General features: G+C 43.9%; 1 long non-coding RNA gene across 1 annotated transcript; it reads left to right on the top strand.

Moving 5' to 3' along the window:
- Positions 1-9,590: 9,590 nt before the first annotated feature.
- LOC115115589 (uncharacterized) lies at positions 9,591-11,624 on the top strand. The gene is made up of 2 exons (XR_010463893.1): positions 9,591-11,199; positions 11,254-11,624. It is a non-coding gene; the product is annotated as an uncharacterized LOC115115589 (long non-coding RNA).
- Positions 11,625-13,395: the final 1,771 nt, after the last annotated feature.

The following is a 13,395-nucleotide window of genomic DNA, read 5'->3' as shown; positions in this document are numbered from 1 at the left end:
AGGAACAACCTCAACATTACTGAACAGGACAGGAGGAACAACCTCAACATTACTGAACAGGAGGAACAACCTCAACATTACTGAACAGGAGGAACAACCTCAACATTACTGAACAGGAGGAACAACCTCAACATTACTGAACAGGAGGAACAACCTCAACATTACTGAACAGGAGGAACAACCTCAACATTACTGAACAGGAGGAACAACCTCAACATTACTGAACAGGAGGAACAACCTCAACATTACTGAACAGGAGGAACAACCTCAACATTACTGAACAGGAGGAACAACCTCAACATTACTGAACAGGAGGAACAACCTCAACATTACTGAACAGGAGGAACAACCTCAACATTACTGAACAGGACAGGATGAACAACCTCAACATTACTGAACAGGAGGAACAACTGCTCAACATTACTGAACAGGACAGGAGGAACAACTTCAACATTACTGAACAGGACAGGAGGAACAACCTCAACATTACTGAACAGGAGGAACAGGGCCTCAACATTACTGTACTGGAGAACATTACTGTACTGGAGGAACATTACTGTACTGGAGGAACATTACTGTACTGGAGGACTACACACAACAACAACCGGGGAAAAGTGATCACTTTTCAAAACATTTGACTTGATCTAACTTTCGTTCAGCTCTGACTTACTGTGAGCTGGATCTGTTTTTAAATATATATTTTGCTCAAATCTCTGAGCAGGTTTTAAAAAAAAAAAAAAAAAAAATCTTAGTCTGACCTCTTAAACAGCATCAAACTCAAGGACTTGGTGGATGGTTTTATTTGTCTTCTTTTACACCAGTGTGTATTATCAGCATGTGTGGATTGGAAATGTGTTTTGTTTCCATGCCTCAACTCTCCCCTGAGACACCTTCAGAGTCACAGCCTTGGGGGTTAGCCATTATCATTAAGTGCCTTGCTCAAGGGCACATCGACAGATTTTTCACCCCGTCTGCTTGCAGATTCAAAGTAACAACCTTTCAGGGTGACTGGTCGCTAACTTTAGCAGGGCTAGCTGCACTCGTATGAATGGCGGTAGGAATCATTGAAGCTCCATTTTTGACTTTCTTACCACAGTATCATTGACTTCAAATAGACACAACAGGGTAGTATTCATTACAAAACACACTGAAACAAGGAGAGACTTACCTGTCCAATAAGAAGAGCTCTGGTTCAGGGTTTTCCGTTGCAAAACGTTTTGCCACCGTGTGCTCTAATGAATACGATCCGTGTGATGAAGGCGATTCCACCGAGTCGTGGATTGAATAGGTGCTCTGCTCACTGTAGGGATTGTGTCCCAAATGGAAGCTTGACAGGGCCTGTTTCCTATATAGTGCACTACTTTAGACAGGGCCCAATAATGTAGTGCACTACTTTAGACAGGGCCCAATAATGTAGTGCACTACTTTAGACAGGGCCCAATAATGTAGTGCACTACTTTAGACAGGGCCCAATAATGTAGTGCACTACTTTAGACAGGGCCCAAAAATGTAGTGCACTACTTTAGACAGGGCCCAATAATGTAGTGCACTACTTTAGACAGGGCCCAATAATGTAGTGCACTACTTTAGACAGGGCCCAATAATGTAGTGCACTACTTTAGACAGGGCCCAATAATGTAGTGCACTACTTTAGACAGGGCCCAATAATGTAGTGCACTACTTTAGACAGGGCCCAAAAATGTAGTGCACTACTTTAGACAGGGCCCAATAATGTAGTGCACTACTTTAGACAGGGCCCAATAATGTAGTGCACTATATAGACAGGGCCCAAAATGTAGTGCACTACTTTAGACAGGGCCCAATAATGTAGTGCACTACTTTAGACAGGGCCCAATAATGTAGTGCACTACTTTAGACAGGGCCCAATAATGTAGTGCACTATATAGGACAGGGCCCAATAATGTAGTGCACTACTTTAGACAGGGCCCAATAATGTAGTGCACTACTTTAGACAGGGCCCAATAATGTAGTGCACTACTTTAGACAGGGCCCAATAATGTAGTGCACTACTTTAGACAGGGCCCAATAATGTAGTGCACTATATAGGACAGGGTTTCCCGTAGCTGATTGTATTGATTTATTGTTGTACGTCAGACTACAAAAATACCAGCAAATCAATTTGGTTTAATCTACTAACTATCTGTAATTATAATCTTAGGCACCCGTACCAGTTCACCGAACGGTGCTACAATCTGTTGCCCTAAGGTCTTCTTCACAATATCTCTATATTGGAAAACGCTGCCTTAAACTCTCCAGCCTTTCGCTCCAGCTAACAAGCTTCAGGAATATTATAACGTATTGTCATCATGTACAGCACTTAAGTCTGTAGTCTGTCTGTTCTGTTATTGTGACTGAGTCTGTTCTGTTATTGTGACTGAGTCTGTTCTGTTATTGTGACTGAGTCTGTCTGTTATTGTGACTGAGTCTGTTCTGTTATTGTGACTGAGTCTGTTCTGTTATTGTGACTGAGTCTGTCTGTTATTGTGACTGAGTCTGTTCTGTTATTGTGACTGAGTCTGTTCTGTTATTGTGACTGAGTCTGTCTGTTATTGTGACTGAGTCTGTCTGTTATTGTGACTGAGTCTGTCTGTTATTGTGACTGAGTCTGTCTGTTATTGTGACTGAGTCTGTCTGTTATTGTGACTGAGTCTGTCTGTTATTGTGACTGAGTCTGTTCTGTTATTGTGACTGAGTCTGTCTGTTATTGTGACTGAGTCTGTTCTGTTATTGTGACTGAGTCTGTTCTGTTATTGTGACTGAGTCTGTCTGTTATTGTGACTGAGTCTGTCTGTTATTGTGACTGAGTCTGTTATGTTATTGTGACTGAGTCTGTTCTGTTATTGTGACTGAGTCTGTTCTGTTATTGTGACTGAGTCTGTCTGTTATTGTGACTGAGTCTGTCTGTTATTGTGACTGAGTCTGTCTGTTATTGTGAGTCTGTCTGTCTGTTATTGTGACTGAGTCTGTCTGTTATTGTGACTGAGTCTGTTCTGTTATTGTGACTGAGTCTGTCTGTTATTGTGACTGAGTCTGTTCTGTTATTGTGACTGAGTCTGTCTGTTATTGTGACTGAGTCTGTTCTGTTATTGTGACTGAGTCTGTCTGTTATTGTGACTGAGTCTGTCTGTTCTGTTATTGTGACTGAGTCTGTCTGTTCTGTTATTGTGACTGAGTCTGTCTGTTATTGTGACTGAGTCTGTCTGTTATTGTGACTGAGTCTGTTATTGTGACTGAGTCTGTTATTGTGACTGAGTCTGTTCTGTTATTGTGACTGAGTCTGTTCTGTTATTGTGACTGAGTCTGTTCTGTTATTGTGACTGAGTCTGTTCTGTTATTGTGACTGAGTCTGTCTGTTATTGTGACTGAGTCTGTCTGTTATTGTGACTGAGTCTGTTCTGTTCTGTTATTGTGACTGAGTCTGTCTGTTATTGTGACTGAGTCTGTTCTGTTATTGTGACTGAGTCTGTCTGTTATTGTGAGTCTGTTCTGTTATTGTGACTGAGTCTGTTCTGTTATTGTGACTGAGTCTGTCTGTTCTGTTATTGTGACTGAGTCTGTCTGTTCTGTTATTGTGACTGAGTCTGTCTGTTATTGTGACTGAGTCTGTCTGTTATTGTGACTGAGTCTGTCTGTTATTGTGACTGAGTCTGTTCTGTTATTGTGACTGAGTCTGTCTGTTATTGTGACTGAGTCTGTTCTGATATTGTGACTGAGTCTGTTCTGTTATTGTGACTGAGTCTGTCTGTTATTGTGACTGAGTCTGTCTGTTATTGTGACTGAGTCTGTTCTGTTATTGTGACTGAGTCTGTCTGTTATTGTGACTGAGTCTGTTCTGTTATTGTGACTGAGTCTGTCTGTTATTGTGACTGAGTCTGTTCTGTTATTGTGACTGAGTCTGTTCTGTTATTGTGACTGAGTCTGTTCTGTTATTGTGACTGAGTCTGTCTGTTATTGTGACTGAGTCTGTCTGTTATTGTGACTGAGTCTGTCTGTTATTGTGACTGAGTCTGTCTGTTATTGTGACTGAGTCTGTCTGTTATTGTGACTGAGTCTGTTCTGTTATTGTGACTGAGTCTGTCTGTTATTGTGACTGAGTCTGTTCTGTTATTGTGACTGAGTCTGTCTGTTATTGTGACTGAGTCTGTCTGTTATTGTGACTGAGTCTGTTCTGTTATTGTGACTGTCTGTCTGTTATTGTGACTGAGTCTGTCTGTTATTGTGACTGAGTCTGTTCTGTTATTGTGACTGAGTCTGTCTGTTATTGTGACTGAGTCTGTTCTGATATTGTGACTGAGTCTGTTCTGTTATTGTGACTGAGTCTGTCTGTTATTGTGACTGAGTCTGTCTGTTATTGTGACTGAGTCTGTTCTGTTATTGTGACTGAGTCTGTCTGTTATTGTGACTGAGTCTGTTCTGATATTGTGACTGAGTCTGTTCTGTTATTGTGACTGAGTCTGTTCTGTTATTGTGACTGAGTCTGTTCTGTTATTGTGACTGAGTCTGTTCTGTTATTGTGACTGAGTCTGTCTGTTATTGTGACTGAGTCTGTTCTGTTATTGTGACTGAGTCTGTTCTGTTATTGTGACTGAGTCTGTTCTGTTATTGTGACTGAGTCTGTCTGTTCTGTTATTGTGACTGAGTCTGTCTGTTATTGTGACTGAGTCTGTTCTGTTATTGTGACTGAGTCTGTCTGTTATTGTGACTGAGTCTGTTCTGTTATTGTGACTGAGTCTGTTCTGTTATTGTGACTGAGTCTGTCTGTTCTGTTATTGTGACTGAGTCTGTCTGTTATTGTGACTGAGTCTGTTCTGTTATTGTGACTGAGTCTGTTCTGTTATTGTGACTGAGTCTGTTCTGTTATTGTGACTGAGTCTGTCTGTTCTGATATTGTGACTGAGTCTGTTCTGTTATTGTGACTGAGTCTGTCTGTTATTGTGACTGAGTCTGTCTGTTATTGTGACTGAGTCTGTTCTGTTGAGTCTGTTTGTTATTGTGACTGAGTCTGTCTGTTATTGTGACTGAGTCTGTTCTGTTATTGTGACTGAGTCTGTCTGTTATTGTGACTGAGTCTGTTCTGTTATTGTGACTGAGTCTGTTCTGTTATTGTGACTGAGTCTGTTCTGTTATTGTGACTGAGTCTGTCTGTTATTGTGACTGAGTCTGTTCTGTTATTGTGACTGAGTCTGTCTGTTATTGTGACTGAGTCTGTTCTGTTATTGTGACTGAGTCTGTCTGTTATTGTGACTGAGTCTGTTCTGTTATTGTGACTGAGTCTGTTCTGTTATTGTGACTGAGTCTTCTGTTATTGTGACTGAGTCTGTTCTGTTATTGTGACTGAGTCTGTTCTGTTATTGTGACTGAGTCTGTTCTGTTCTGTATTGTGACTGAGTCTGTTCTGTTATTGTGACTGAGTCTGTCTGTTATTGTGACTGAGTCTGTTCTGTTATTGTGACTGAGTCTGTTCTGTTATTGTGACTGAGTCTGTCTGTTATGTGTGAGTCTGTCTGTTATTGTGACTGAGTCTGTTCTGTTATTGTGACTGAGTCTGTTCTGTTATTGTGACTGAGTCTGTTCTGTTATTGTGACTGAGTCTGTTCTGTTATTGTGACTGAGTCTGTTCTGTTATTGTGACTGAGTCTGTTCTGTTATTGTGACTGAGTCTGTCTGTTATTGTGACTGAGTCTGTCTGTTATTGTGACTGAGTCTGTCTGTTATTGTGACTGAGTCTGTCTGTTATTGTGACTGAGTCTGTCTGTTATTGTGTGAGTCTGTCTGTTATTGTGACTGAGTCTGTCTGTTATTGTGACTGAGTCTGTCTGTTATTGTGACTGAGTCTGTCTGTTATTGTGACTGAGTCTGTCTGTTATTGTGACTGAGTCTGTCTGTTATTGTGACTGAGTCTGTTCTGTTATTGTGACTGAGTCTGTCTGTTATTGTGACTGAGTCTGTTCTGTTATTGTGACTGAGTCTGTCTGTTATTGTGACTGAGTCTGTTCTGTTATTGTGACTGAGTCTGTTCTGTTATTGTGACTGAGTCTGTTCTGTTATTGTGACTGAGTCTGTTCTGTTATTGTGACTGAGTCTGTCTGTTATTGTGACTGAGTCTGTTCTGTTATTGTGACTGAGTCTGTCTGTTATTGTGACTGAGTCTGTTCTGTTATTGTGACTGAGTCTGTCTGTTATTGTGACTGAGTCTGTTCTGTTATTGTGACTGAGTCTGTCTGTTATTGTGACTGAGTCTGTTCTGTTATTGTGACTGAGTCTGTTCTGATATTGTGACTGAGTCTGTTCTGTTATTGTGACTGAGTCTGTCTGTTATTGTGACTGAGTCTGTTCTGTTATTGTGACTGAGTCTGTTCTGTTATTGTGACTGAGTCTGTTCTGTTATTGTGACTGAGTCTGTTCTGTTATTGTGACTGAGTCCTTTATTTGATTTCATTTATATTTGTTATTTTGTTTTGTTGCACAAAACTATCCACACAGCACTTCTTCTTTGCATCCCAAAAAAGCACAATAATTCTCTTTTCTAGTGCACTACTGTTGACCAGGCTCCATAAGGCTTCGGTTAAAGTAGTGCACTACTGTTGACCAGGCTCCATAAGGCTTCGGTTAAAGTAGTGCACTACTGTTGACCAGACTCCATAAGGCTTCGGTTAAAGTAGTGCACTACTGTTGACCAGGCTCCATAAGGCTTCAGTTAAAGTAGTGCACTACTGTTGACCAGGCTCCATGAGGCTTCGGTTAAAGTAGTGCACTACTGTTGACCAGGCTCCATAAGGCTTCGGTTAAAGTAGTGCACTACTGTTGACCAGGCTCCATAAGGCTTCGGTTAAAGTAGTGCACTACTGTTGACCAGACTCCATAAGGCTTCGGTTAAAGTAGTGCACTACTGTTGACCAGGCTCCATAAGGCTTCAGTTAAAGTAGTGCACTACTGTTGACCAGGCTTTCATCAGGGACCCCTCTCATAATCAGAACTGGAGTGTGATTAAAAACAGAACTGTACTAGGACAAGGGCAGTGCATGGCTTCCCTCCACATGGAGCCTCCGACCACATTTTCGGATCCAGCATAAATGGTCTCTTAATCGGATCGAGCATAAATGGTCTTTATTGGAATTATTCCACTGATCCCTTGTACAAAACGTGTTTAATTAAAAACAACAACGTATATTTGAGACCCCCTGGTCTGGCTGCTGACCCCCTGGTCTGGCTGCTGACCCCTTGCAGTACAGACCCCACTTTGAGACCCCCTGGTCTGGCTGCTGACCCCTTGGTCTGGCTGCTGACCCCCTGGTCTGGCTGCTGACCCCCTGGTCTGGCTGCTGACCCCTTGCAGTACAGACCCCACTTTGAGACCCCCTGGTCTGGCTGCTGACCCCTTGCAGTACAGACCCCACTTGGAGAACCCCTGGTCTGGCTGCTGACCCCTTGCAGTACAGACCCCACTTGGAGAACCCCTGGTCTGGCTGCTGACCCCTTGCAGTACAGACCCCACTTGGAAGAACCCTGGTCTGGCTTCTACTGAACTGTGATCCTGAGCCTTGCAGTACTGAACTGTGGGGTATCCTGAGCAATACTTCTACTGAACTGTGGGGTATCAGAGCAATGCTTCTACTGAACTGTGGGGGAGAACCCTGATATAATGGATAGGGTATCACTCTGAGCAATATTTGGGTGATGTACTGAACTGTTATATACTGTAAATGCTTTGTGGGGGCAATATCACTCTGAGCAATGCAATGGGGCTTCTGAACTGTGGGGTATCACTCTGAGCAATGCTTCTACTGAACAATGTGGGTATCACTGAGCAATGCTTCTACTGAACTGTGGGGTATCACTCTGAAGCAATACTTCTACTGAACTGTGGGGTATCACTCTGAGCAATGCTTCTACTGAACTGTGGGTATCACTCTGAGCAATGCTTCTACTGAACTGTGGGGGTATCACACTGAGCAATGCTTCTACTGAACTGTGGGGTATCACCTGAGCAATGCTTCTACTGAACTGTGGGGTATCACTCTGAGGTATACTGAACCTGAGCAATGCTTCTACTGAACTGTGCTTCTACTGGGTATCACCTGAGCAATGAACTTCTACTGAACTGTGGGGTATCACTCTGAGCAATGCTTCTACTGAACTGTGGGGTATCACTCTGAGCAATGCTTCTACTGAACTGTGGGGTATCACTCTGAGCAATGCTTCTACTGAACTGTGGGGTATCACTCTGAGCAATGCTTCTACTGAACTGTGGGGTATCACTCTGAGCAATGCTTCTACTGAACTGTGGGGTATCACTCTGAGCAATGCTTACTGAACTCACTGAACTGTGGGGTATCACTCTGAGCAATGCTTCTACTGAACTGTGGGGTATCACTCTGAGCAATGCTTCTACTGAACTGTGGGGTATCACTCTGAGCAATGCTTCTACTGAACTGTGGGGTATCACTCTGAGCAATGCTTCTACTGAACTGTGGGGTATCACTCTGAGAACAATGCTACTCTACTGAACTGTGGGGTACTCTGAGCAATGCTTCTACTGAACTGTGGGGTATCACTCTGAGCAATACTTCTACTGAACTGTGGGGTATCACTCTGAGCAATGCTTCTACTGAACTGTGGGGTATCACTCTGAGAAATGCTACTACTGAACTGTGGGGTATCACTCTGAGCAATGCTTCTACTGAACTGTGGGGTATCACTCTGAGCAATGCTTCTACTGAACTGTGGGGTATCACTCTGAGCAATACTTCTACTGAACTGTGGGGTGAGTTCCTCCAGAAGACAAAGATTATCTTTAGCCTTCAGAACATTGTCTATCCATTGGACTTGAGATGATATTTTACGTTTTTTAGGAAACGTACCCCTGGACTTTCCCCAGACACAAATTAAGATTAGTAGTCCTGGACAAAACAATATTTTTGATATAGATTTTCCTTTGAGCTTTTGCTTTTTAATCCACGGCTGAGGCAGGGATTAAATCTGGTCGCAGGTTACAGGCACTGTTCCCACGTCCGTGGAGAACCCATTCACAGTAGACGTCCGTGGAGAACCCATTCACAGTAGACGTCCGTGGAGAACCCATTCACAGTAGACGTTCGTGGAGAACCCATTCACAGTAGACGTCCGTGGAGAACCCATTCACAGTAGACGTCCGTGGAGAACCCATTCACAGTAGACGTCCGTGGAGAACCCATTCACAGTAGACGTCCGTGGAGAACCCATTCACAGTAGACGTCCGTGGAGAACCCATTCACAGTAGACGTCCGTGGAGAACCCATTCACAGTAGACGTCCGTGGAGAACCCATTCACAGTAGACGCTACGTGGAGAACCCATTCACAGTAGACGTCCGTGGAGAACCCATTCACAGTAGACGCTACGTGGAGAACCCATTCACAGTAGACGCTACGTGGAGAACCCATTCACAGTAGACGTCCGTGGAGAACCCATTCACAGTAGACGCTACGTGGAGAACCCATTCACAGTAGACGTCCGTGGAGAACCCATTCACAGTAGACGCTACGTGGAGAACCCATTCACAGTAGACGAACCCATTCACAGTAGACGTCCGTGGAGAACCCATTCACAGTAGACGTCCGTGGAGAACCCATTCACAGTAGACGTCCGTGGAGAACCCATTCACAGTAGACGTCCGTGGAGAACCCATTCACAGTAGACGCTACGTGGAGAACCCATTCACAGTAGACGTCCGTGGAGAACCCATTCACAGTAGACGCTACGTGGAGAACCCATTCACAGTAGACGTCCGTGGAGAACCCATTCACAGTAGACGTCCGTGGAGAACCCATTCACAGTAGACGTCCGTGGAGAACCCATTCACAGTAGACGCTACGTGGAGAACCCATTCACAGTAGACGTCCGTGGAGAACCCATTCACAGTAGACGTCCGTGGAGAACCCATTCACAGTAGACGCTACGTGGAGAACCCATTCACAGTAGACGCTACGTGGAGAACCCATTCACAGTAGACGTCCGTGGAGAACCCATTCACAGTAGACGCTACGTGGAGAACCCATTCACAGTAGACGCTACGTATGGCAGCTCAATCCGAAATGACCTTTTAAAAAAAAAGCAACGCTTATAAACCCGCGATCGGATTGAATCCGGTCTAAATCGTGTGCCCAGGAAACCACCATCTTTCAGTTACCTAGCCTTATTGTAACAGACTGTATTTAATTAGTTTCACGTTTCTGACGTGGACATTATGGAACTCATAGGAAATGCAGGCGTCTTTGCTAAGTGTCCATAGGGGTGCTTCAATGATGCATATTTTGCAATTGACAATTGCTCGTATGAACTTAGAGCCATTGAATATGCATTACTCAGTATATCCTGATTATACCTGCAATAGAGGCCACCATGTTTGGGCACAAAGCATTATTTTGATATGTGATACAGTACTTTACATGTATGCAACTGTAGCCTTGGATACCAGGCGTAGCCAACGAGACCAGACTGTAGCCTTGGATACCAGGCGTAGCCAACGAGACCAGACTGTAGCCTTGGATACCAGGCGTAGCCAACGAGACCAGACTGTAGCCTTGGATACCAGGCGTAGCCAACGAGACCAGACTGTAGCCTTGGATACCAGGCGTAGCCAACGAGACCAGACTGTAGCCTTGGATACCAGGCGTAGCCAACGAGACCAGACTGTAGCCTTGGATACCAGGCGTAGTCAACGAGACCAGATTTGGAAGGATGGCTCCGCGAGACTAATGCAACGGTCTTACAAGTACCGGTCTACTAAAACAAAACTCACTGTGGATTTGATCCTCTGAGTTGACTGACTGGATGTTACCCACTGAGGTGACTGACTGACTGGATGTTACCCACTGAGGTGACTGACTGACTGGATGTTACCCACTGAGGTGACTGACTGACTGGATGTTACCCACTGAGGTGACTGACTGGATGTTACCCACTGAGGTGACTGACTGGATGTTACCCACTGAGGTGACTGACTGGATGTTACCCACTGAGGTGACTGACTGGATGTTACCCACTGAGGTGACTGACTGGATGTTACCCACTGAGGTGACTGACTGACTGGATGTTACCCACTGAGGTGACTGACTGACTGGATGTTACCCACTGAGGTGACTGACTGACTGGATGTTACCCACTGAGGTGACTGACTGACTGGATGTTACCCACTGAGGTGACTGACTGGATGTTACCCACTGAGGTGACTGACTGGATGTTACCCACTGAGGTGACTGACTGACTGGATGTTACCCACTGATGTGTGCTGACTGCCTGCCTGTTACCCACTGAGGTGACTGCCCGACTGCCTGCCTGTTACCCACTGAGGTGACTGACTGACTGGATGTTACCCACTGAGGTGACTGACTGCCTGCCTGTTACCCACTGAGGTGACTGCCTGTTACCCACTGAGGTGACTGACTGCCTGCCTTCAGGATGTTTATACCCCAACAAGATGCCTTATGACCTTGTCATCGCAACAAGAAAATGTCTGTATATCTATATGCACTTAGTCTTCCTCTGTCCCAGTACTATCATGTAGCATTTGTATAGGTATGTATGCCTTTTGTATGAATAAATATTTGTCATATTTAACACTAATCACTTCCTTGTTATTCAGAGGCAGTATGAGATTATTTGAGGAAGACAACGGAAAAATGATCCAGAAACAGAAAGTATTTATTAGTATTCATCAATACAAGTCCATACTGTTGCTCAAACATTACATCATTTGTATACATACATTTTCTTTTAAAAGATTCTCAGGTACTTGTGTAGTAGTTAGCAGTTAGCTGCTACAGTAGTTATGAAAGTTAGCAGTTAGCTGCTACAGTAGTTATGAAAGTTAGCAGTTAGCTGCTACAGTAGTTATGAAAGTTAGCAGTTAGCTGCTACAGTAGTTATGAAAGTTAGCAGTTAGCTGCTACAGTAGTTATGAAAGTTAGCAGTTAGCTGCTACAGTAGTTATGAAAGTTAGCAGTTAGCTGCTACAGTAGTTATGAAAGTTAGCAGTTAGCTGCTACAGTAGTTATGAAAGTTAGCAGTTAGCTGCTACAGTAGTTATGAAAGTTAGCAGTTAGCTGCTACAGTAGTTATGAAAGTTAGCAGTTAGCTGCTACAGTAGTTATGAAAGTTAGCAGTTAGCTGCTACAGTAGTTATGAAAGTTAGCAGTTAGCTGCTACAGTAGTTATAGTTAGTTAGCTGCTACAGTAGTTATGAAAGTTAGCAGTTAGCTGCTACAGTAGTTATGAAAGTTAGCAGTTAGCTGCTACAGTAGTTATGAAAGTTAGCAGTTAGCTGCTACAGTAGTTATGAAAGTATGTGGTACCCGAAAATGGTGTACTACGTCATATATGTGTACTACGTCATTGCTCTGCTGTGTGTGCAACCTTACTAGCTGTCACTCAAATTGGTTGGGGGCCTGAAGCTCAGAACTCTAATTGGTTGGGGGCTGGCCCATGTAGGGGGAAAAGGGTTAGAAAAAACAGTCTTTCAAACGAGGGATTTCGTGGCTAATTGAGGTTTAAAAAAAATAGTAATTCTGCTCATAGATTATCTCATGTTTATAAACGGGATGATCAGAGGCCTTGAATGCTGATTGGCTGACAGCCATGGTATATCAGACCATATACCACAGGTATGAGAAAACATACATTTTTACCCAGTTTATAATAGCAATAAGGCATCTCAGGGAGGTTTGTGATATATGACCAATATACCACGGCTAAGGGCTGTGTCCAGGCACTCCGCGTTGCGACGTGCCATATACCACACCCCCTCGTGCCTTATTGCTTAAACTAACTATACATTGACACATCCAGCCCGTTTAAGAAAACAAAAAAAACAGTTGTCAAAGTTCCGGAGCATGTCTTTAAGTGAAATTACACCATTTTTTTGTGTGCAAATTTGGCTAATTTTCTGAAGCTAATTTCTTCAAGCACAGACAGACATTGATATCCACAGCAATCCTGTCTTTTCACAATGTCAAGAGAGAGCCAAGTAGCAGCTCTCCCTCTAGCCAAGGATGATCACTTCCAAGAGAGAGCCAAGTAGCAGCTCTCCCTCTAGCCAAGGATGAGCACTTCCAAGAGAGAGCCAAGTAGCAGCTCTCCCAAGAGAGAGCCAAGTAGCAGCTCTCCCTCTAGCCAAGGATGAGCACTTCCAAGAGAGAGCCAAGTAGCAGCTCTCCCTCTAGCCAAGGATGAGCACTTCCAAGAGAGAGCCAAGTAGCAGCTCCAAGAGAGAGCCAAGTAGCAGCTCTCCCTCTAGCCAAGGATGAGCACTTCCAAGAGAGAGCCAAGTAGCAGCTCTCCCTCTAGCCAAGGATGAGCACTTCCAAGTAGCATCGCTTCCAAGAGAGAGCCAAGTAGC

The sequence above is a fragment of the Oncorhynchus nerka genome, linkage group LG5, assembly GCF_034236695.1.
Source record: "Oncorhynchus nerka isolate Pitt River linkage group LG5, Oner_Uvic_2.0, whole genome shotgun sequence".
NCBI classification, from domain to species: domain Eukaryota; kingdom Metazoa; phylum Chordata; class Actinopteri; order Salmoniformes; family Salmonidae; genus Oncorhynchus; species Oncorhynchus nerka.
The sequence above is the reverse complement of the archived record's forward strand: the minus strand, read 5'-3'. Positions and strand labels throughout refer to the sequence as shown.